General features: G+C 41.1%; 1 protein-coding gene across 1 annotated transcript in view; it reads right to left on the bottom strand.

The window, feature by feature from the left end:
• LOC143037757 (uncharacterized) overlaps window positions 1-25,806 on the bottom strand; it is a 766,745-nt gene that overhangs the window by 685,492 nt on the left and 55,447 nt on the right. The gene's annotated exons all lie outside the window — the stretch shown is intronic.

The raw sequence follows: 25,806 nt of genomic DNA, 5'->3' as shown, positions 1-25,806 counted from the left end.
AATAACAGAGTTATATCTTAGGCAAAATCAAAAAGTTCCTTCCTATCTGTGTTGATTAGTTCTATATTAGAACACATTGGACGCCTATGCTGACCATAACAACTTGCTATGCAAGCTGCCACATGTGAAATGTCACTCAACAAGTCATGTTGCTAGAACTCCAATGGGCATTTTTTTTATCCCTTTTTTATGGGGGTATTGACTTAGGCGACACCCCAACGGACCAGAGTCACGTGGTACTTTTCAAGACTAGAAGATGATTTCCATAAAAAAGGCCTCTTTTATACTTCTAGTATCCTTCTATTATATTGTTACCCTCCATTAACCTCTCTTGTACCACTTCTGGTACTACACCTCTTTAGTGCGATAGTGTCCCTAAGGACAAAATATTTGTCACGGTAAGTTCTGGGCATGAACACATACACACATACATACATACACATACACACACACACACACACACACACACACACACACACACGAGCGCACACTGGCAATCTCAATTACTTCTTGAGCTGGTTTAGACCTAAAATCCTGAGCCAGTTGTGTTGTGTTGTTTTGTTTACTTGGAACGCCAAGGTTAACACAAACTTAGACTAATACGCAGCTGGACCTAAGCAAACTGCTTCTAAACTCCTAACACTCAGTACTTGTAAAAACCACCATATCTAATCTACAAATACAAATATGTCAATAATAACAATAAATTTCAGCGTACAAATAAATATAACAATACAACCTTTGCCTAACAGTAGAATTCAGTAAAAAATTCGTCACACTGCACGAAGCGACATGACGTCATAACGCTGTCAAACAGACTTCCATAGAGAAACAAATAAGATATATGCAAATAATGATATACAAATGAAAAAACAAATCAATAAATTATTACATAAGTAAAATTAATATAACTATATCAACAAATAACAAAATAGAAATAAACTAGACAAATTAATAAATAGGTAAATAAACAAATTAGATAAAACGAGATAGATTGAGAGTTATACCAGTAAGGTCTCGTTGTGGTCCACTGGTCGTTTCTGACCTTGAAGTCGTCCAATTAATTTTTACTTAATTATCCCTTCATCCAAGCAATTCTATGAATCAATAACCCTGTATGTGCGTGTATGTGTATGAGTGTATATGTATATGTATGTGTATATATATATATACATATATATATATATATATATATATATACACACACACATATATATATATATATATACACACACATATATATACATATACATATGTATATATATATTATATATATATATATATATATACACACACACGTGTGTGTGTGCGCGCGCGTGTCCATCCAAACAAGAAAAATGTCTCTTCGTTGATGACTTCACTTCGTCCTTTCATCAACCATCATCAGATGCACACACCCACACATGTTGAGACATTCTGACAGACTGACGAAGTGGGGGTAGGAAACACAGGAGTCTTAGTCTGAGTTTATTCCTGACTAGTTTAGCAGATATAATTTCGCATTGCTGCGAAAATAGTCAGGAATAAACTCAGACTAAGAATCCTGGGTTTCCTACTCCCACTTACGTCACACACACACACATATTATAACATATAAAGACACACACACAATGCACATTAGATGTGATACCCAGAGCATTCGGGATTCCAAGACAACTGCACATGAGGTTAGCCCCACCTCACCCCACCCCCCCAAAAAAGGGGAGGGGGTGGGGGCGGAGAGGAAATGACAAGACCATTTTCTGTGGTGCAAAACTGCTCCGTCATCACATATGGACGAGCGAAGCATCACACTGGCCTCATCACTTTCCTCACACACTTTCACAACCTGTGGCTGTGACACAGACGCATCTCTCAAATCTAGCGTCTCCTTCTCCTTCTCCTCCTCCTCCTCCGTCCTCGGCACCTCCCCTAATCGATCCGATGCAGACGTCGATCTAGGGGGGATATCTAAATTAACATAGGTTGACTTTTCATGCACATGCGCGCACACACATACATACACACACACACACACAAAGTCTAACTGTATTTACCTAATTGAAATATATAAGATCTACATTCGTGAAATACTGTGCGCGCGTGCGCGCGCGCGCGCGTACATGTATGTGCATTATGTTGGTAGCGTCCCTTCCGGACCCTCTCCCTATATATATATATATATATGCAAAGTAGACCACTTGGAAAAAGAAACTAACGAAGCAGAGCGCTTTTGTATATTACATCTTCAGTGCAACAAGTACTTGTTGCACTGAAGATGTAATATACGAAAGCGCTCTGCTTCTTTAGTTTCTTTTTCCAAGTGGTCTACTTTGCATAAGTGAACACACGTACCCGTGTTCTTATTAGCATATATATATATATATATATATATATATATATATGTATTTATATAAATACTATATATATATATATATATGCTAATAAGAACACGGGTACGTGTGTTCACTTATGCAAAGTAGACCACTTGGAAAAAGAAACTAACGAAGCAGAGCGCTTTTGCATATTACATCTTCAGTGCAACAAGTACAAGTACTTGTTGCACTGAAGATGTAATATACGAAAGCGCTCTGCTTCGTTAGTTTCCTTTTTCCAAGTGGTCTACTTTGCATATATATATATATATATATATATATATATATATATATATATATATATATATATATATATATATATGTATATATATATATAAACAAACACAGACATCAGTGAGTAGGCATAGAATCCAACGTTTAGTTCTCAACTCTCAAGTCTACACTAAGATTTTGTCTCAGTCTTGAGAGGAAGCTCTCAAGAAGCACCTCCCAATCCATCACTGATGTTGTGGCAAATTTTACACATTTCACGGCACCAAACGCCATGTCTTATTGGGCAACTGCGATGTGGACACAGTCTTGAACGAGTGTTGGATCGAACCGTGAGCCCATTTAGTAACGGTCCATCTACCAATCAGCCTCTGACTCCTGCAAACTTCTATATCTCATCTCTCCAGCTTCTGCCTGGTCTACCACGCTTCCTAACTCGCGACTTTCCTGTCCAATTCCTCTTTCTCTCTTTACCTCCTCCAAATATCTTTCACTCCTCTCTGCTTTCTCACCCAACTTGACCTCTTCCTGTCTTTAAACGTTATTCCCAGCAGCAGTGATTTCTCCATTTCCCGCCTATAAATTGTATAAGAAACTTGTTTGTTACTTCCCATAATGAAGCCCATAAAGAATCGAATCCTACTAGGCTTCCATGTTCATTGACCTATAAACAAAAGGGTTAGGTTTTCTACATTATATGCATTCTAGACTTTTGTTAAAGTCTTGAAGAATAACATTCTTTAATTTGATACAGAACTTCGTTCTTCGTAACACAGAATTATTCTCTATTTCTTTATTAATATATCTATTATATATATATATATATTTTTTTTTTACAAAACCCGAATTTTCACTTCCTAAAAACAAAGCCACTGAATCTTAAAGGTCTATCAGTGCAATGATGCTCATGCCATTTTGGCACCACGGATGACTCAGCATAACAAGGAGTCAGCATGTCGGAAGTCAAGAAAAGAAGAGAGAGGGGGGAGATTGGCAGCATCCGAGCGAGTGCATTAACCGAACCGCCAGAAAAGAAAACCGAAAAATTTTAGACTCAATTGACAACAAAGAAATCGAAAACGGCATCCGGGAACGGCCGGGAAAAAAATCACAGAGAACGGAAGAGCCGAAAGAGAACCCAAGAGAAAACACCGAGAGAAAACGGGACGTGGAAGAAGAAAAAAAATACCTTCGGGGGTAGCCAGCAGGCCACAGAGTCAAGGTCTTTGGGGGTGGGGGGTGTTTTTTTTTCGTGTTTTTTTAATAGAAGATGGGGGATATTGGGTGTCACCATGATCCTTTGGACATTGTGAATCTATTTAGGAATTCTAATATTATGGCAAATAATCTTATTCATACCTGGGTTCGTTACTTTAACCTTTTGCACAGATTTCCTTAATCTATTCTATTCTGGATACAGATTAACGATTCTAGTCACACGCATGGGGGACGGGGGAGGGAGGGTTGTTATCGGTGTGGCTAAGTTAATATAACGTGATATCACCACCCTTCTTCAAAACAGCAAACCATGAACTTAAATGTCACAACACAACACATGGGTACTGCAAAAGAGAGAGAGAGAGAGAGAGAAACAGAGAAGAGAGAGAGAGAGAGAGAGAGAAACAGAGAAGAGAGAGAGAGAGAGAGAGGAGAGACAGAGAAGAGAGAGAGAGGAGGGGCAGAGAATTAGAGACCAGTAATTACTCTTTTGTCTCATTAAAACCCTTTCATTACTGCAGCGCTCTTTATAAACCCGAGACGACATTGAATATATCCCCTTCATGGCTGACTAAAGTTTGCAGGAGTGATGTGACATTAGCCGTTTGCGCAGCCGTGCGGCTCAAGGAGGACGGTGGGGAGGCCTTTGTCCAGCAGTGGACTACGAATGGCGAGGATTGGTCTCAGGATTGAATATAAAATAAATTAATTTCCATACATGGGATGAGCGAAGTCACAGTATTAGAAAGTTAAATCTAGTTTTAAAACATACAATTCTAACAATTCTAATATTCAATAAATTTGTTAAAAAATTAATTTTGTGCGAAGACACGAACTCGTGCATAAATCATTACCATGAATTTTGTCTGTCAGAGCAACTCTCGTGAAAGTTATTTTTATGATTTCTTTCATCAAAAACTTCAATTGCGGCTGGAAAATTCAGACAAGATCCTTATCTCATTCTCGCTTTCGAAAAATGATTTGTGATCTTTTTTTTCTTCCATTTTCGACCGGACAGCGAAATCCAGTTGGCCCCAAAAATATATAAAACCAACTTAAATTATATATCTCCACCTTGCCACCTCGATTTTCTAAAATGCAGAAGCTACCAGTGACATGAGAAATTCATTTATAGCCTAAGAGGAGAAAGAGGAGGAGGAAGTGGAGGAGGAGGAGGAAGTGGAGGAGGAGGAGGAGGAGGAGGAGGAGGAAACTAAGGAAAATGAGAAGGGAAAAAGGAGGAATGGGAGAGGTGGAGGAAAGGAGGATGGTGAGGACGAGGAGGAAGGGGAAAAAGAGGGAGGAGGAAGAAAAGAAAAAGGGAGGAGGAGAAAGAGGAGGAGATGGGAGGCGGAGGAGGAGGAGAATTAACAGTAACAGCAGGAGCAGATAATTACTATCCACTACATTAGTGGTACCAGAAATAGTAAGCTTTAGTATACACACATCCTAAGCCTACCCGACACGAGCTATCACTAATGACACTATCTCCAGCACTAAAACACCACTAAATCATGACAACCTCAGCCCCATATTTGAGTAATGATATCACTATTACTCCGTTAAATTTTAGTGACCTTAATGACATCCCTACGGACCAGAGACACGCAGTATTTTTTCACGACTGGAGACTCATTTCCATTTAAAAAAAGAATGATGATTATCTTATATGAGATTCTGTCCCTCCATTCTGCTCTCCCTCTTGAACCTCTCCTTTACCACCTCGATGACTCCACCGCTTCGGTGCGATCCCGTACTCAAGGATAGTACAGAAACGCTGGCAAAATCTCCGCGCGTTTTTCTACCAGTGGAGTATATGGCCAACCAGGTCACTGCCGCGTCAAATCTGGCTGACGTGCCGGCAACCCTCCCCTCCCCACCTCCTTCCGCCCCCCTTTAGTATCCAGAAAGAACTTTCTCCATCATGGACTCAACCTACCCACCTCACAAAACCTACCTACCCGCAATCTACCCACCACACAAAACATACTCCCAGACCGTTGGACGTGCCCCCCTCCTCCCTCTCCCCCTCCCCCTCTCCCACCTTCCTCCCCGTTCAATGACATTCAAAATCAACGCACACTCTCTCCGCGGCTAGCAAATGCTTGAAAAGATCCACACACATTTCACTCATTAACCAAGATTTATATGAGGACACGCACAGGAGAGAAACCAAACCCGCATGCGAAAACCATCCAGGATTTCCGTAGGACTATGGCTCATGAAGAAACCAAAAGACGTTCCAACTTACTTATCTAAAAGAGGAACTGAGGGTTCCCGAGCACACACACACACACACACACACACACACATATATATATATATATATATATATATATATATATATACGCACACACATATATATGAAACTGATTTTGGATTTTGGGTTATTTGGCAACCCCACAAGACAATGCACCAAAGTATCACTTAAGTAAAACAAGTATATAAATAAAACAGATTATACAAAAAATCACAGTATATATACATACAAATTAATAAAATAACTAAACAAAATATAATCACACTAAAATAAAAAATAAAACTGATTTTGGATTTTGGGTTATTTGGCAACCCCACAAGACAATGCACCAAAGTATCACTTAAGTAAAACAAGTATATAAATAAAACAGATTATACAAAAAATCACAGTATATAAACATACAAATTAATAAAATAACTAAACAAAATATAATCACACTAAAATAAAAAATAAACAAATTAAGATAAACAAATACTGAGAATATTCTCAACCTGAACCCTAATTGCTGAGACAGACCAAGCAACGGATGGGAATGGAATGCTCCCACCACAATACAAACAAGGAACTGGGGGAGATGTGGTGGGCGGGGTGCAGAGTGCTGTGCTCCCTCTGCCCAGCTGGGGGGAAAAGGCACATAGAAAGAGGAATCGGAAAAGAAGACAAAAAGAAAAGGACAAAGGGTAAGAGAAAATAAAACGGAAAAGGAAACAAAAAGAAAAGAAAAAGGAAAAATAAAACGATATATACATACATATATATATATATATATATATATATATATATATATATATATTGAAGAAACTAGTCCATTCGAAATTAGAATAATCAATTTTAAACAAATTATACATAAATCCTGATGTATACATACATATATATATATATATATATATATATATATATATATATATATATATATATATATATATATATATATTCAATTGAGCCAAAATAAATCGTCCTGGGGTTTAATAACATATTACCAATTCCTTTAATCATTCAACATGTCTTTTACAACTACAGATTAACCCCCTTATTGGAAATTTCCCGAAAATTCTGAAATTCCCATTATTGGAAACGAAAAACCCTTTCGCAATTACACCACTATATCATAAAGTCCCTCTGTTATCCGAACTCATTTCGAATATTGGAAAATTTGCGAATTTAAACGAGAACTATCCGTAGCATTATAATTTTCATTCTTGCTAGTAATACAATTTATTTTTTCTAGATAGTGGTGCGTGACATAACTTCTAGGCTGAGCGGGACTAGAGAAATCCTAGTTTTACCCAATCAAGGACGTGTTTATACAATAAAACATCCTACAACTACATCTGAGAGAAGCCACAGAAGTATGGCCAAATGCTCCAACATCTACGAGTATTCCGTTCAAAATTTATAAAAAAAAAAAAAAACATGATATGCAGAGGTTTATGTCTCATTCCTGTAAATAAACATTTTGAATCAAACTGATGAAAATAGCACAGCTTATGGTTTACAAGTCTGACTCTTTCCCTTAAAACACGTGTGCGCAAATATACACGATCACCAAACAAATACAAACGCGCACAAACAACTACCTTCTTCCCAGAAACACCAAGAAAGAGATATTTCCTGGTTTTATTCATATTTTCATTTAACTTTTTCCCTGATGACCTTTGGTAGCCCAACCTGGCGCAATAAAATAAAATAAAATAATTAAATAACTAAAATAAACAAAAATAAAATCATATATATATATATATATATATATATATAATAATAGTAAATAAATAAATGAATTTGTTCTACATAAACACATATACAAAAACCTCCAGCAGACTGGAGCAGCGGCGACACCAACCAACTCACCTGAGAAACTGGCATGACGAGATCTGACTGGTCCAACGGGCTGACAGCACGTGTGTCAGCGTGGCTGTCAGTAGCGTCAGGCGTGTGTCAGTCAGCGTGAAGAGTATCGTAACCTTCTCTTTCTTTCACTATCTTTTAAGAGCAGCGTCAGTGTCTCTTTTCATAATCAAAAAACACTGTGGTCCCCTTTCTCTTCATCTTTGGCACAAAGTAATTATTCTTATCCATTACTGTTTATCCCAATCTGCTTAGAGCATTAGTCTATCAATATACTGTCATACTGCACGCAAAGGTATTCACTAATTGAGTAATATCTGCAAATTAAATAGTAAATTATGAACCCGAGTTATATATATATATATATATTATATATATATATATATATAATATATATATATATATACACACACACACACACACACACACAGTTTCGACCCGTAAGTGTTGTGTGGTTGACTGCTGACCCAAAGAGCTTTGTCACGTGATCAGTGTCGTGCTACTTCAACCTAATCCCTCACCCTCTTCCTTATCCATATCCCTTTCCTCTCCCTTATCCGGTGCGACTTCCTCTCTGTTAACCGGAATTCTTCCCTATATCCGCTTTCACCCTCTCTTATCCAGAATTCTTTGGTATCCTTGAGAACCGAATCCCTTAGATGCTTATCATTAACCGAAATCCCTTTAAGAACAATCTCTCTCAATTCCTCCCTATATTCCCTTCCTCCTCCCTTATTAGGAATCATTCTGGAATCTTCCCGTTAACTGGAACACTTATATGCATTCTCTCTATTAAACAGAACTTTTTCCCTTTAGATACAATCTCCTTCGTCTTTTCCTTGTCCCAGAATGGGCGACTTGTATGTGTTCACATTTAAAACATGCTAATAAAGTGACCCAGAAACCCACTTTTCCCATCTTTCCTTACCTAAGTTTTCCCAATTATTTAGCCTTTTTGGTCCAATGCAGGACCTCGGCCTACCCCCTGGAACACGACAGGGCCTTTGTGCGTCACCACTAGGCTCCATTCCGCTTGGTAAGGTTGTTTGTATGGTGCCAAGTGTACATGTGAAGTGTCGAGAGGTCTGAACGCAATTCTCTAACTCACTTCCTTAACTTCTTACGAGGAACACTAAGCTGGTTGACTCATTCGCCTTCAACTCCTTCTCCCTAAGCCTAATGTAACCAAACACCAACGCCAACACACCTCCTGCTCCCTCCCTCCCTCCCTCCCTTGGCCCCTTCCTTGAACCTCTCCCCACCCCATCCCCCACCCCTTCTTAACCTGCCTCCGTCGGACAATTATCCCTCTTAATCCCCTTCCCCCTTTAGTTATATTACGTCTTCTAAGGAGCAGCACACCCTAAGCTGGGCAGCCAACGAACAACTATGACTTCTTCGTCTGGACCAAGGGTTCTCAGACTCTTTCCCCACATACCCACACACTTGTCCATTGTTGTTCTTTTTTAGCTTCCTGTAGCAGACCACTTTTGAACACGTAATTTAATCGCTTTGCATCCACTAATTGCCACTAGCTTTCGGTCCGTGGCCACATTTGGAACACTCGGTGGCCCACTAGGTGGCCTATGGACTGCACCTTGGGAACCACTGGTATCTTTTACTTTAGGAAAACAAACACCGAATGTGTCGCCCCTCAAGATCATTCACCGTATCACTCACCACCTATCCTCCCTAACCTAAACAACCTCTCCACGTAACCTACAACCCTTTCTGAGCCCACCTCTCCTATACCCTATTACCTCCTAACCCTCCCATCCCCAATTCAGAGCCTGCCAACCTCCCCCCCAAAACCTTCCCGTTAGATCTGAGATGCTCAGGACCGTATTACCTCCTAACCCTCCCGCCCCCTTATACCCCAGCTATCTACCCCAACCCACAACTTCCCCCCCAATCCCTTCCCGTTGGACTCGAGACGCTCAGGAAGCCAGTCAAGGGCCCCATTGCAAGAGCAACATGCCCAAACAGGAGGAACGTCCGTCGTGGCCGCACTGAGGCACACGCAAGGATTCACTTACGTTCGTTTACGTTCGCGAGGAACATGTGATTTTGCAAAAAGGTTGCGGTGTGCACGTGGTGCTCCTCCCCCCCTCCTCCTCCTTCTCCTCTGCTTTTTCGCCTTCGCACCCTTAACGACCCTATTCCACTGCTCTTGTACCCTTTCTCACACTTCTGCAGCGAATGACCCTTCAATCATTTCATTGTTCATTTACATATCTTACGACCTGGTGACCCAGTGACCAAAACCATGCGACCTCGTATTAGGTCACGACCTGTTCTTCGAAGAACAATGTTCTATTGTACAATACCTTCTCAATGAACATTTTGAACTGTTACATAATACCACATTGGATGTATTTTTCCGACTGGTGCCAAATTATATTTTTGTGTTTATGAAAACCTCAAAAGGTTCAATCTTCAGTTATGTTTTATGATCGTTTATCTAATCTCACGCCAGGTAATTTTATACACCTGAGCCTTGGACCACGTGACGTAGTCGTGATCGACAGTTATTACCCCCTTGGTTGAGAGCTCAAGAGTTTGTATACAGATCTATCTATGAGCAATGTTATGGCTTTACACACACACACACACATACACACACGCACACACACACACACACACACACACACACACACACACACACACACACACACACACACACACACACACACACACAAAACAATTCCTTTGCTCAGGAAGAACAATGACGGCTACCAGTATTAGTAAAATGTTAAACCCTTAGCGGTGCGCGATCTCGGACTTCCGCATGAGAAGTCGAGACGCTAACCACTATACGAGCCGCCATACGATAAAAAATGTTTTACAAATTATTTCAATGTGAAATTATCTTGAAGTTATAATTATGCACAATTAAATGAAGGAAGGAAACAACGTTGTGTGTGTGTGTGTGTGTGTGTCTGTGTGTGTGTGTGTGTGTGTGTGTGTGTGTGTGTGTGTGTGCGCGCGCGCAGAACAACACCTATCTTTTCCGCATCACAAATAGGCGAAGCTCTCTTTAGTACACTTAAGCATGGCCAACAGTTGTTCCAAATGCTGTCGACTTAAGCACAATACCCCTCGAGCATAGGCAACGTGGCACGATCAAACTGGTTCCAAAGTTTTCACCAGTGACCACTAAAACGACTGAGACCCAACGGTTTAGTTGGACGACCAAATGTTTAGTTGATTGACCCAACTGTTTAGTTGGTCACCTGATTACATATGATATTATGACACTCCCACCCATGGGCTTAAATCTAGTTTCATTTATTTCAATTATTTATATTGTATAGACCTAAAGCCACATCTGTAATTTATAAAAATATCCAATATTATTCATATCACTATTATCGTTACTATTACTATATATAGGTTCAATATTTATTTCAGGCTGTAGAAGACACTATCCTACATGTCTACAAGTACGTAAGCACAAGACAACTCTAACAAAGCCGAAGGCAGTTATTCAAAGACAGAAATAGTTCCTTCCAGTTTTCCTTCAAAACGTGACCAAGAGCACCAACTGCAGGGCTTCTGTCCGTAACCAATGCAGCCCTTGCCCACCCACCTCCAGCTACCTCCCACCCACCCACACTCCCGCCACACACTCCCACACGCACATGCCCGCGCACACCTACAGTATGAAGCTTCTGTTCTGAAGCGTTAACTGTATTTGAACATGACAATGGGGTTTTTAACTTCTATGTTCTTCTGTATCCCTTGGGCCTCATAGGTCCCCGTGCAACCTTAAATATGATAGAAGAATAAATGAAGGAATAAATAAATAATCACTCTCTTTCACACACACACACACATATATATATATATATATATATATATATACTATATATATATATATATATATATATATATATATATACACACACACAACATACTACAAATTTTCCAGGAACCATTTTGCAAAATATCCTTGTTCAGAGATCACCACCAACCCTTCAGGAAGGGGAAGGGAGAGAAGGAAGGAACTAGTCTCCCAATAGCCCACCCCCTTTTTTTTTTTTTTTTTTTTTTTTTGGGGGGGGGGGGGGCGCCTCACCGCAGTTGTTTTTTTTTTTTTTTTTTTTTTTTTTGGGGGGGGGCGCCTCACCGCAAGTAGAGGACCTCCTCCAGGACCCCAATTAGGCCTTCGGTTCCTTCTGGAACTCCGGCGGCGTAGGTCATAGACACTGAGGGCTAAACAGCAACAACAAAAACAACAATTACACTCTAGAGAAAGGAAGATGGAAAGTGACACTCCAGATCTACATCTGCGGCAGACAAAAAAGTCTACCGCAATCAGGATACTGTTACAATGTGACTATATATATATATATATATATATATATATATAATCACTAGTGCGAAATATAGAAGCTCATTTGTAAATCATTCATACGAAAACACCACTTTCGGAGAGAAAGAAATGTGACCAAAAATATATATTTCAGCTGCCATCTGCACTACTACATTGCAAGCCGGCACACCAACTCTGGTGGGCATGAAGTTTCGTGTGTGTGTGTGTGTGTGTGTGTGTGTGTGTGTGTGTGTGTGTGTGTGTGTGTGTGTGTATGTGTGTGGTTGTGTGAGTGTAAGGTCACAAGATTAACCATAGATCTGAGCTCTCACACGGAAGGGTAATATCCGTCGATCACGATTTCAACACGTGATCCAAGACCGTGGTGAATCAGAGACGCTCTGGCAGCCCCAATGAACTTGAGAAGAACAAAGATTCAGAATTCAATCAATATCACTCCATATATAATTTCGTGAGATTTTACCGGATAATGTCCACAATGATTATGAAGAATTAAAAGTCTTTGAATGAGTCGGCAGGACTCTCTACTGTAAACAGACGTGTTTGATATTACAACCTTCTACTCCCTATTCCGCCAGCACAAAGTACTATGAGCAAATAAGCCAATATTTACGCACACCTTTAGCCACATACGCGCGTATATACAAACACTCACACACACACACACACACACACACACACACACACACACTCACCAGATTGGAACATGCAACAGTAGTGTAGTCACTGCAAAATAGATAAATAAAAGAATAAATAAGACAGAAAATAAACAACCTACTGCACAAACCATATTAATAAAAGAATGGAAGAAAAATGGAACTGATCTCACACAAAGAAAGAAAAGAAAAGTGGGACATGGTTGTGGAGTCCCAGATTACCAAAACGAGAAAAGGCTCAGTTGCTTTTTTCTCCTAAAGTGCATGTATTCACAATACATACGTTAATTGTTTCTCCTTAAGCCAAGCGCTATATACATGCAACACCTTCACTGTGATCAAGAACGCCGTTGACAATATATACAGTATATATATATATATATATGTGTGTGTGTGTGTGTGTGTGTGTGTGTGTGTGTGTGTGTGTGTGTGTGTGTGTGTGTGTGTGTGAAGAGGATTTTTGAGGTGTTAACAAGTTGAAACCAGGAAGAGCACCCACCCACCCACCCATACGCACACACTTTTTTCTGAATCAGCAAACACTTGCACAAGTTAGGTTTAACTCTTCAGTCACGTGCTCAAGTTTAACCTTTTACCTACACAAGTACGTACACATACACGCGCACACACTCACTCTCACACATACACACACATACATATTATGTATTTTACACTTTCATGAGTGATTATATGCGTGGCATTACCTTCCAATGGGGTTTACAGCCAGAAGTTAAGACGACGAATACAATTTGTAAGAAAAAAAAACCTGCATAATGAATATTTACCGCATTGAACATAAGCACATTAACACTGAACTTCCACCAGTACAACCTGGCGTATATGTCCATCTACATCCTTTTCATACACGATAAAAGCATCAGACACATATGCTCCCTCCCTTGAGTTACCGAGTTATAAATGCTTTTCCAAGGAATATGAAAACTGAAGAATATACCCACGTGCTTACGCAATGTATGCTTGCGTATATGCGTGCGTTTGTTTGTGAACATGTGTACGTGTGTATGCGGATGTGCGCGCGCGCATGTGTGTGTTTGTGTGTGTATATGCGTGCGCGTGCACGTGTGTGTGTGTGTGTGTGTGTGTGTGTGTGTGTGTGTGTGTGTGTGTGTGTGTGTGTGTGTATGTATGTGTGTGTGTGTGTGTGTGGTGTGTGTGTGTGGTGTGTATATCTGTAGTGTGTGTGTGCATGTGTGTGCGCGCGCGCATATTAGTGTATGTGTGTGTGTGTGTGTGTGTGCGTGGTGTGTATATGTGTAGTGTGTGTGTGCGCGCGCATATTAGTGTGTGTGTGGTGTGTGTGTGTGTGTGTGTGTATGTGTCTGTGTGTGTGTGTGTGTGTGTGTGTGTGTGCGTGTGTGTGCGTGTGTGTATGTGTGTGCGTGTCGCGCGACTACATACACACGTGCACGCGTACACGTACGTTCATGCTACGCACGCGCGAACGCATAACTTCATACGTCATCACTCTTAACACCCCAAGATTTCGTTGTTTTCCTTTTTTTTTAGCTAAGGGTCCTGAGGGAACCTTACCCACAGTGCCACGATGCCTGAGGGTTCTCTACTTATGGAAGGCAAACATTGGCACTACCAATCCACCTTGGGTGGCACTCACAACGCCAAACACATATTGACAATATATTCATGGTGGTCATTGCTACTATTATCAACAGCCATGAACTCACGCGTTTTCAATATCAACCAAGTTACTTATATATATTTTTAGGTTACCTAGTATCAACCTGACACTTTATAATAAAAAAAAATATTTCAAATACTCTCACTTAATATTCGGTGAAAAGAGTCACTTAAACAAAAAACTGTATGGAACCATAAATTCTTCTTCGTCCTCTGAATCACCACGAGACACTCCTTCAAACATTATTTCCAGAGTTCGAACTCAGTCACCACTTCGACACCGAACTCATAACCACAGAGATCTCAACCGGGGAGCCCAAACACACAAGAGCACCGACCTCCGCCCGCTGCGCGAGTTGCCGCGACACTAACGCAAGAAAAGGCACACCAAACGTCCCCGTCGGCGGAGAGTTGGAACGAGTGTGTATGTGTGAGCGTGTGCGTTCACAAGAGTCCGCGCATGGACGCACGCGCGCGCACGCACACGCACACACACACACACACACACACACACACACACACACACACTCACACACTTGTCGACTTCTATTTCTATTCTTGTTCACAATACTATTGCGGAGTAGTGAGGAGAAGGTTGGAGAGATGTGTCTTGGTGAAATGGAGAAAGAAAGAGAGAGAGAAAGAGAGAGAGAGGAAAAAAACTTATAAGTTATAACCAGCGCTTCTATCCTTGAGGCCAATATCATACCGAGGAGGTGGAAAACGAACGAGTTCAGAAGGGAAGGGGGGAGAGAGAGAGAGAGAGAGAGAGAAAGAGAGAGAGAGAGAGAGAGAGAGAGAGAGAGAGAGAGAGAGAGAGAGAGAGAGAGTCTGAAACTATGTGTACATCTTGCGTAAGATGGTAAAAGCGTAAGAAATAATTTGAATGAACGCGTAATTGCCGGCATCTCTGTGCGTAATATGGCGGTAGTTACGCTCGTGTGTGTGTGAAGGAAAGTGTGGAGGAGAAAAAGTGTGAAAAAAGTATAAATACGTGTTCCAAAGCCCTGACTCTGCACATCGTAGATTCTGGTTCCGCAGAGTCTAGAAAAAAAAAATCATATTTCCTTCTAGATTCGTCTTTGCGTCATCTTGAGATCTTTCCGTTCTTGTACACAAAATGAGGAAGAGAAGGGGGACAAGGGGGGGAGGAGGGGAAGGGGACGAGGTGGAGGAGGAGGGGAGTAGGAGGAAGAAGGGCAGGAAGAGGAGTATAAGAAAGAGAAGGAGGAAGAGGAGAAGCATGAAAAGGAGTAGGCTGAGAAGAAGGGAAAGGATAAGTTGGAGGGAGGAGAAAGAGGAGGAGGAGGAGGAGGAGGAGGAGGAGGAGGAGGAGGAGGAAGGAGGGAGGAGGAAGAGGAGAAGGATAAGGAGGAGGGAGGAGGAAGAGGAGAAGGATAAGGAGGAGGGAGGGGAAAGATAAGGAGGAGGATAAGGAGGAGGGAGGAGAAAGAGGAGGAAAAGGAGGAGGAGTGAGAGCTTATTTTGTCCCGGACAACTAATGAAGAACTGCATATGAAGGGCGTCATTGGGTGTAAGAGGTTCTTGGCGTTAAGCTTCCTGTGAACTTCCTCTTCCTCCTCCTCCTCCTCTTCATTCCAGAGCCGTTACATTGAAAGAGAAAAATCGACGTTCTGTTGATTACAGCAAGACATGGTATGTTGTTAGTGTACCAGAGACTAACTAAAACAGGCAAGTGCACGCACGCACACACACATTTTTGTGACTAATAGGTAACGTCTTTGATCATTATTGTTCTATTTACCGGCACGTGATTTTATTCAGCTGAGGGTAGCCCCACTAACTGACAGAATATGGCCGTTACCACCACTAACTAATTTATGTCCTTTATTGCGATTAACACATTCCTGACTCCAATTCCTACCTAACCTTTTCAAGAGGTTAAACTTATCCCTTTCTACCATCAACACAGGCACAAGACCATGAACAACGGGGAATGAAACGTGAACATAATTCCAAACTCCAAATTAGAAAAGGATTTTATACCGTTCGATACGACGGGAATTTCATTGAAGAAAAAAATCCCGAAATAATTACAAGACTCTTTCCGTTGTGTAGGTGTATAGGTGTGGAGATGTAAAGAGAACCTAAGAATTCTCGACTCACCAAAGATGCTAACACCTCTGACACCTACATCGTGGCCTCCTTCGTACTCTTCCACAGAAAATGGTGTACAGGTTCCCCAACAGCGACCAGTAGAGTCCTTGGACAAGGCCCAAAGGTCCGGGTAAACAACAGACACAGGTCATCGCGGTGCAACCCAGAACTGCCGGAACAAGGCTTCCCGGAGGCTCTATCTCATATTCTTCCGGGCGAGGTCGGATCTCCATTAAGTAGTGGTGGTGCACCACATCGCCCCCTCTCTGGTCTCCGGATCCGGGGACACCTCCTTGGTAGTCCCCTTCGGGTAGTTCTCCGTGGGTTCCTACGTCCCGGAGCACCCTGCATCCTTCCGGAGGAACTTCGATTTCCGGACTCTCCTCCTGAGGGTTCTCGTTGTGCTTCTACATCGACTTCGGGCTTGTGGTGTTGTGGTCTTCGGCCGCGGCGACTCGATGTCCTCTCCAAGGTCACGTGATGCTTCGTGGACAAGGTCGAAGTAGATCTCGCATAACACCCCCTCCCCTCCATCCCCCACGTACGGTGATTCTAGTGACACCTCTACGGACCAGAGTCACGAACCATTCTTTTATAAAGAATGTTAATATTTTCCACTTCTGCTATACCTCCTTATATTTCTTCCCTTCTCATTTCTGACGCTACAACTTGTGCGTGTCCGCCAAGGATACTATCGCTAGTTATCGAAAACGAATTGCAATTTCGCATGACAAGAACTGTACTTAGCTACCGGTGAATTATGTAGGTATAGTGCTTGGAATAACAGCGACGCAATGAGACAAGAGAACATAATAAAACATATGATAAAAAATATACAACACACGAAACACACACACATACACACGCACACATGCATTCGCGTTCGAGGTCATGTGTGTACATGTTCAACTAAATTTAAGTAAACATGCATGTATACCTGCATTCCAAAGTGAACAAACGCGGTTATGAGCAACTTATCACATACGATAAATACACATGTCTTTTGCGTCTGTGTGTGCCCTTGTCCATGTTTGTCAACACCCTCTTCTGTTCCCTAGGAATTATTTAGCAGGGCAAGATTGTTAACAACCTCCAACGTCCACTAAATAGTACTTTTCTAAGGCAGAAGAAAGACTACGTCTGAATCGAATATATATATATATACATATATATATATATATATATATATATATATATTTGTATATATATATATATATATATATATATATATATATATATATAAGTGAGAAGCGTAAACACGGGACTCAAAGTGGGAGGAGGTTGAATGCCCGACGTTTCGGTCCTAGTCCTAGGACCGTCTTCTGGGGTGTGATGCGGTACAGTGATCAAAGAGCTCATTGTATTGGCCGCTGTTGGAACTGCCGAAGCTGCCCGGGCTCCTCCATCCCCTTCCAGTGGCTACGAGAACCGGAGAACTGGTCACATCCTTACATAGACAGTTGCTCACAATGTTTTTCACATACATTCTTAAAATTCACAAAAAAAATACAATAAAATAAAATACACACTTGTACGACAACTAAAAAATAAAGATACAAATCATGTCAACGAGTACCAAACAACTTGTCACAACTTTACACAGACAACTGTTCACAACAGTCTTCACATACATTCTTAAATTAACAAAAACATAAAAATGAATACAAAACAAATACAAAAAATACACATACAATAACAAAAAGATACAAAACATGCCACGTTCACACACAAGATCAACTCAACCTTGTACACACAAAGGCGTCGTACGCTTTATGTTCATTCACACCAGACAATTGGTCACAACCTTGCACAGACAACTGCCTACATTTTTTTTTATTAACTTTGATTTCTTTATGAATCTAAAAATGTATGTGAGGAATATTGTGAACAGTTGTCTATATAAGGTTGTGGCCAGTTGTATGGTACTCGTTGACATTTGTATCTTTCTTATTTAGCTGTCGTGCAAGTGTGCATGTTATCTATTTCTATTGTATTTATTTCTTTGTGATTTTTTATGAATGTATGTGAGAACCATTGTGAACAACTATCTATGTAAAGTTGTGACCAGTTGTCTGGTTCTCGTAGCCACTGGAGGAGTGGGGAGCCCGGACAGCTTCGGCAGCGCGGACTACCTCTCTCAGTTCCAACAGCGGCCAATATAATGAGCTCTTTGACCCCTATACTTCATGACACCCCTGAAGACGGTCCTAGGACTAGGACCGAAACGTCGGGCATTAAACCTCCCACTCTGAGTCTGGTGTTTACGCTTCTCTCGTGTGTGTGTGCATATTTATATATATATATATATATATATATATATATATATATATATATATATATATATATATATATATATATATATATATTCAAGTTTCACAGGCTGGTCACCCGGAGCCCCGCAGCAACTGGCAACAACTCTCTGGCCATTCCATAGATCTCTCTAGTAAGACATACTGGAGTGTTTTCTGTGTTGCATTAGTGCGGGACTCTTTCTATGTCACCTAGTGAAAGCGAGCGGAGGAAGGGAGATGTCACCGGTATGGGGCTGTTTCTTTGTCATCGCCTTACAGTAGGAAAGGAGCTGTCGCCGGTTGTCAGCTCTCTCGTCAGAACCCGGTGAGATGAACGGGACAAAAATCCGGGGAACCTTAACATATTCATAAGTGTTTGTGTGTCCTTCATGTACACGCGCACGAACACACAAACACACACACATGCAAGCATGAGAAAGTACCTTAACCAGCGAGGGAGAAAGGAAGGAGTAAGTGAAGAGAGAGAGAGAGAGAGAGAGAGAGAGAGAGAGAGAGAGAGAGAGAGAGAGAGAGAGAGAGAGAGAGTGAGAGAGAGGAAGAGTGAGGGAGAAAGAGGGAGAGTGGGAGAGAGAGGGCGAATGGGAGAGCGGGAAATTGGGAGAGGGAGAGTGGGAGAGAGAGGGAGAATGGGAGAGGGTGAGTGGGAGAGAGAGGAAGAGAGAAAAAGAGAGGGGGAGTAGGGGGGAAAGTGGGAGAGAGAAAAAGAGAGTGAGAGGGTGAGAGAGGGGGAGAGAGGGGAAGAAGGAGAGAGAAAGAAAGAAACTGATGTGCGCGTGTGGAAGATAAGACAGAGACGTCAGAGATGGATGTGTGTGACGAGAGGGGTGCTGGTGGGGGAAGGAGGGAGAGAAGGGGTGGCTAAGGCGTGAAAGGGGCAAATGAGGAAAGCCATAGACGGCTGAAGAGGTCAAACTCAGAAGCTCGAAGGTTGCGTCTTATCTTGTAACATAGATTTGTCGTTAATGGGATCATAGGTGAAAAGAGGGAATATGGGGAGAGGGAGAGGGGTAGAGGGGAGAGGAGTAGAGGAGAGGGGGTGAGGCGGGAGAGGGGAGCATTGGATGGCGGCAAAGGACAGAGGCTCCTCCTGGGGCTCTGGAAGGAGGAGGAGAAGGTGGAGGAGGGAGGAAAGCGTTGGAGAAGTAGGTGGTTGGAGGAGGAGGAGGAGATGGCGGAAGACAAGATTGATTTTTTCTTAAGGAATTACAGTGTTTTCGAATAAATATTCCGCCAATTTCGAGGAAGAGAGGAAGAGGGGAAAAGGAGAAGGAGGAGGAGGAGGAGGAACCCCTCAGGAAGCTTAACTTAAAGAACCTCTTAGGAAGTCATGAGTAATGACAAACTATCCTAAGTGTACCAATGTGAGGCAATGAACCAACAACATCCATACTGCCACAGGCCTTGTGCCCCTGTAAACGACACGAAGGGAGACTTATTAATTTCAGATCCTTATATCAATCTTGTTGCCAAGCGTGGCGTCTTCATGTTCGGCTATAATTGTTTCGCTCGACTGTTCCCTTCCCGCCACCTCAAGAAATAATCTCTCGGATCGTCCAACCCCGGCGCCTGACCTCCTTCAGTATTTTCATGACCTGTCACACACATTAAAATCCGACCCAAGAACAGTTACCGACGAGCGCGCGTGTGTGTGATTCACCATGGTCTTTGATCATGTGTTGGACTCGTGATCGACAGCTATTACCCTCCCGGAAGAGAGCTCAGAGCTCATATATGACCGATCTATGGGTAATGCTGTGACCTTACACGCACACACACCCAACTCCCCGCCCACGAGAGTTGGAGTAACGACTCGCAGCGCAACGATACTGAAATTATTTCAGCCCTGGATTCCAACCCGGACCACCGTGGTGGCGGCCGCGAACGCTACCACCGCGCCATCGAATCGTGTGTGTGTGTGTGTGTGTGTGTGTGTTGTGTGTGTGCGCGCGCGCAAGCGTTAGCCAGAATATCTATACAACTGGTCGCTGTAGCGCTATAATAATATTCATACAGTTAGCCATCATAGCGAAGGAGATAACATGCGGTGTACCCTTGTTCAAATGGAATGTTCCAATCACGAGCGCGCACGCACGCACACACACACACACATAAAACACGCGCTCACAATGAACTATGATGTTAAAGATTGCTGGAAGGAGACTCGGTCCACAACGAGGTAGGAATAAGAATGAATATATCTCTCCAAATAAAATTGAAAATTTGACAAACTCTCTCCTCTCTCTCTCTTTCTCCCTCTCACATATACACGCACACACACGTACACATACACACACACACACACACACATGCACCATATGGCTTCATTGTGCAAAGCTTAATCCCTGATTTCAACACTGAAGTAGATAATGATCTGTACTTAAGACTTCCAAGCGACTCCCAATTGTGGGCACATGAACGAAAATCAAATAAGTTCACCCGGATTCCACCTATTTCCATATTGTTCAGTTTATTGGAATATGGGAAACACCAGCCTCCTGTTTTCGTATATACAGAATCTACTTGTGGCAAGCGTGGGAATGTATCGAGGAGAGCTGAGATCGAACTATGTTATTCTCTCCATTAAGCACGAGAATGTGGTGCGCGGGCGCGTGTCCGTGTAATGTTATATCATTCCTTACACACCAGTCGAGGAATTTCCCTGTTCACCATCATGAACGTGCCAGTTGGCAGTGGGTCCTGCGACGGTATGTACCAGCTGCTCTCTTTTTTTTTATACAAGACCTGTTCAGTATGGGTGACCCTGCAGATTTTCATTTCTATCGACACTTTCTTGTTGTCATTAATGATATTCAAGCCTATACATCACGTAAAAGCGTCAGATATAAGATAGGTCACACATCGTTCTATACAGCTCTGAACTTTCATCCGGGAAGGTACTAACTGTCGATAAAGGATTTAGTACATGACCCACGCACAAACACACACATTATATATATATATATATATATGCAATTGAATCAGTACAGAATAGAATGACCAAAATTATACATGGACCACAAATTTACCTTACGGGGGCAGACTTAGGCACCTTAATTTACACTCTATAGAAAGATGCAGAGTGCGGGGTTATCTAGTAGAGGGGTTCAAGTGTATCAAGGACTTTAACAAGGGCGATGCAGACAAGGTCATCACATCAAGACAACAGGGCAGGACTCGCAGTAATGGATTTAAATTAGACAAACTTAGATTTAAGAAGGAAATAGGCAGTAACTTTACAAGTAGAGTGGTCAACAAATAGAATAGACTTAGTTACCATGCAGTGAGCGCCGAAACTATCGGTTGTTTTAAGAAAAGGTTAGATAACTTTTTGGATGGGGATGATAGGTGGTAATGAACACGGAACTGCCTGGTGTAGGCCTTACGGTCTCTTGCAGTCAACGTTCCCTCTAAACTGTGCAGATGTGCGTGCGCACATATTTTTTACAACTGGTGCACATAAAGAAAAAATGTGCACACACAAGGTTTTCAAATGATATTAAAATACATTCAGTAAAGAAGTTCCACCCAAACATCAACTTATAGATTCTTTAAAAATATGGTAACATGCCAACCGTCAAACCAATAATTTTTCCCTCTTCGAACGAAAACTAAATGACTTTGCCACCAGGCTGAAGTGTAGAAATCGATTGAAAACGTTTATAAACGATTTCCACACTTCAGCTAGGCGAAGAGTTTAGTGTTGGTTCAGCTATTGAATTGCCAAGTTGTTCGGTGATTGGTACGCCACTGCTTGGTGGAGGTAATATGTAATACAAACTTACAAATTGTGCGTATTTGCTCAAATGGTGACTCCCATGGGTGCGCACATACTTTTCAGAGAAGGCAAGTTTGCACATAAGCAAAATTCTGCGCACACTTGTGCAAAAAGAAATTTTAGGGAACGTTATTTGCGGTCTCTTTTTTATGTTCTCATATGTGTGTGTGTGTGTGTGTGTGTGTGTGTGTGTGTGTGTGTGTGTGTGTGTGTGTGTGTGTGTGTACACACACACATATACATGTATATATATTGTATCGCTCCCTCACGGCACCTCCGTGTTCCGTTCCCGCCAAGGGCTCTTGCCTCATGACGCATCGTGACTAGGCCAACACTTGACCTAAGCAATCGAACTTTGCCTCCGGTCTCCGTTAGAACACCTTCATTATCATAACCGTCTGACTGGTGGGGACAGCCCACTTCAGAAATAGCAAAGGAAATGAAAAATGAAAAATAATAGTTATCTAATCATATACCAGAAAGACTCTTTCCCCTTATAAGAGAAGTAGCCAGTCAAGACAAATAGCAACATGGTAATAAAATAATAAGCAGTTATAACAATAAAAATAACAATAATGGTAATATCAATAATAAGTATACCTATATATACACACCAAAGGGCCTTTCCCCCTTATAAGAGGGGTGTCCAAGTGAAAATAAAGCTGAATTGAAATAATTATCGCATGCATAATCACTGATATACAGATTATGTGTGTGTATATATATATATATATATATATATATATATATATAAATATATATATATATACATATATATATGCACACACACATATATGAATGATACATTTCAAATTTCCAAAAAGAATGTACAGTAACTAATAATTCAAATAATTATATTTCAATATTATATATTTTCAACTGATTCACTAAAGACCCTTTTATAAAGTGGGTCACAGGCAAATATTGCTCTCTCTCTCTCTCTCTCTCACACACACACACACACACACACACACACACACACACACACACACACACACACACACGTTCAACTGGACGCACGTACCTACTACACTAAGATATATTTTGTATTTTTTGCTTATATATTTTTCCCTGACACATGGTCACTGTGGGTGCTCACTTTCCCGTGAAGTTGGACCGAAACAGTTTATGGTCCACTTCGAAGTCGAGAGTTTGCGTCCAGCTCACACGTGGTTTAGGTAATGATGAAAAAATATTATGAAATAAAGTAAAATAAAATAGAATAAAATAAAACAGAACAAGGATAACATAAAAAAACAAATTGAAAATTATATAAAATAGAAATAACAAAAATAAAATAAAGTAAAATTAATAAAAAATAAATAAATGTAAAATAAAAATAAATCAGAACAAAGATAACATAGAAATAAAACAAACTGAAAATTATCTTTTTTATTTATATATAAAAATAAATAAAATAAATTAATAACAAAAAAGTATATAAAAAATGAACAAATAAAAACAAACCAGAAAAAATAAGAAAATATCAATATCAAATAAATGAAAAATAAAACAAAATAAAACAAAAATAGAATATTCTAAAAAAGAAGATACCATAAAACAGGAGAAAAATAAAACAAAGCAAATAATGTAAAAAGAAAGAATTTTTTTTTTACAGCCCCACATTTCTTAAAATGTAATATTTAATCCCAATCCAGAATATATTAATCTCGTTTTGTACCGCTACAACTTAAGAAACGCCATAACGTTTCTGGATATTGAAGTAGAGACCAATATAATTTAATCTGGTTATGTAGTTTCCCTTCCACCTAAAGCTAAGAAACGGGCAAGGAAATTTGAAGGTACAAAGATAATTAAGACCGAATATGCTGCCTTTCAACTATACATACATACATATATATATATATATATATATATATATATATATATATATATATGTGTGTGTGTGTGTGTGTGTGTGTGTGTGTGTGTGTGTGCTGCATGTGTGTGTGTGTCAGAAAGAGAGAGAGAGAGAGAGAGAGAGAGAGAGAGAGAGAGAGAGAGAGAGAGAGAGAGAGAGAGAGAGAGAGAGAGAGAGAGTGAGAGAGAGAGAGAGGGGGGAGAAATGTTCTCATGAGGTTGCAACGTTAAGTAACTGCTGCCTCACAATATTCTAGGTAAGCTTACCATATCAGTTAACGAGTTTGACTGCCAGCAGCCTAATAAACGGTAGCATCCTTTCCTCCAGTTTGTCTTCACCAGCTGCAACAACTGTGACAGCAACGGTTTCCTTAATTATAATGTGTTCCGGTTGTTGGTAGAAGCAATTATATTTCCTGTTGTTGATGCTGTTGATATTGTTCCTGATGTTGTTACTGTTGTTGTTGTTGTTCTTGCTGCTGCTGCTGTTGCTGCTGTTCTTACTATTGCTGCTAGTTTGATGTTGTTGTTGTTAAAGTTGTTACTAGTTTTGGTATTGTTGTTTTCGTGGTTATTGTGATTCTTGTTGCTGCGTTTGGTGACGGTACTACCGCCGACTCATGGTATTCAGTACCCGACTCAAACCCACCTATGAGACGAGAGCGACCGAAGAACGGCGAAGAAACTCCCGATCTCTGCGCCGAAGAGGCGGGGGAACCTGAGACCCAACATAGCGTCTCCTGCTCCGCTACTACAACACTATCGCGTTTCACCAAACGCTAGATAGTAAAATATATAAGGAATAAATAAATAAATAAATAAAATAAAAATAAAAATAATAATAAAAAATAAAATCTGGTAGCTACGCCCTTGCTCTGCACTCTTCTATTAACTTCCCCGTCGGTCTGGAGCGACATCCAGACATGGAACTACCAAACCCGTGTGAAATGCAACCGGTAGGTAAAGTGCACCCAAGATCAAGGCACTCTTTGTTGCATGGACCAGGGGAGTGGCAAGGGGGGGGGGGAGGGTGTCAAGAGAGTAGGAGGAAGGGGAAGGGGAGGGGGAAAGGGAGAGGGGGGAAAGGGAGGGGGGAATGGAAGGCAGAAGGGGAGGGGAAAGGTGTTTGGAAAGAGACAGAAGAATATGAAGAAGAAGAAAATTAATAAGAAGAAAAAGAAGAAC

The sequence above is a fragment of the Oratosquilla oratoria genome, chromosome 23 (genome assembly GCF_046742065.1).
Source record: "Oratosquilla oratoria isolate Oo_2021 chromosome 23, ASM4674206v1, whole genome shotgun sequence".
NCBI lineage: Eukaryota > Metazoa > Arthropoda > Malacostraca > Stomatopoda > Squillidae > Oratosquilla > Oratosquilla oratoria.
The sequence above is the reverse complement of the archived record's forward strand: the minus strand, read 5'-3'. Positions and strand labels throughout refer to the sequence as shown.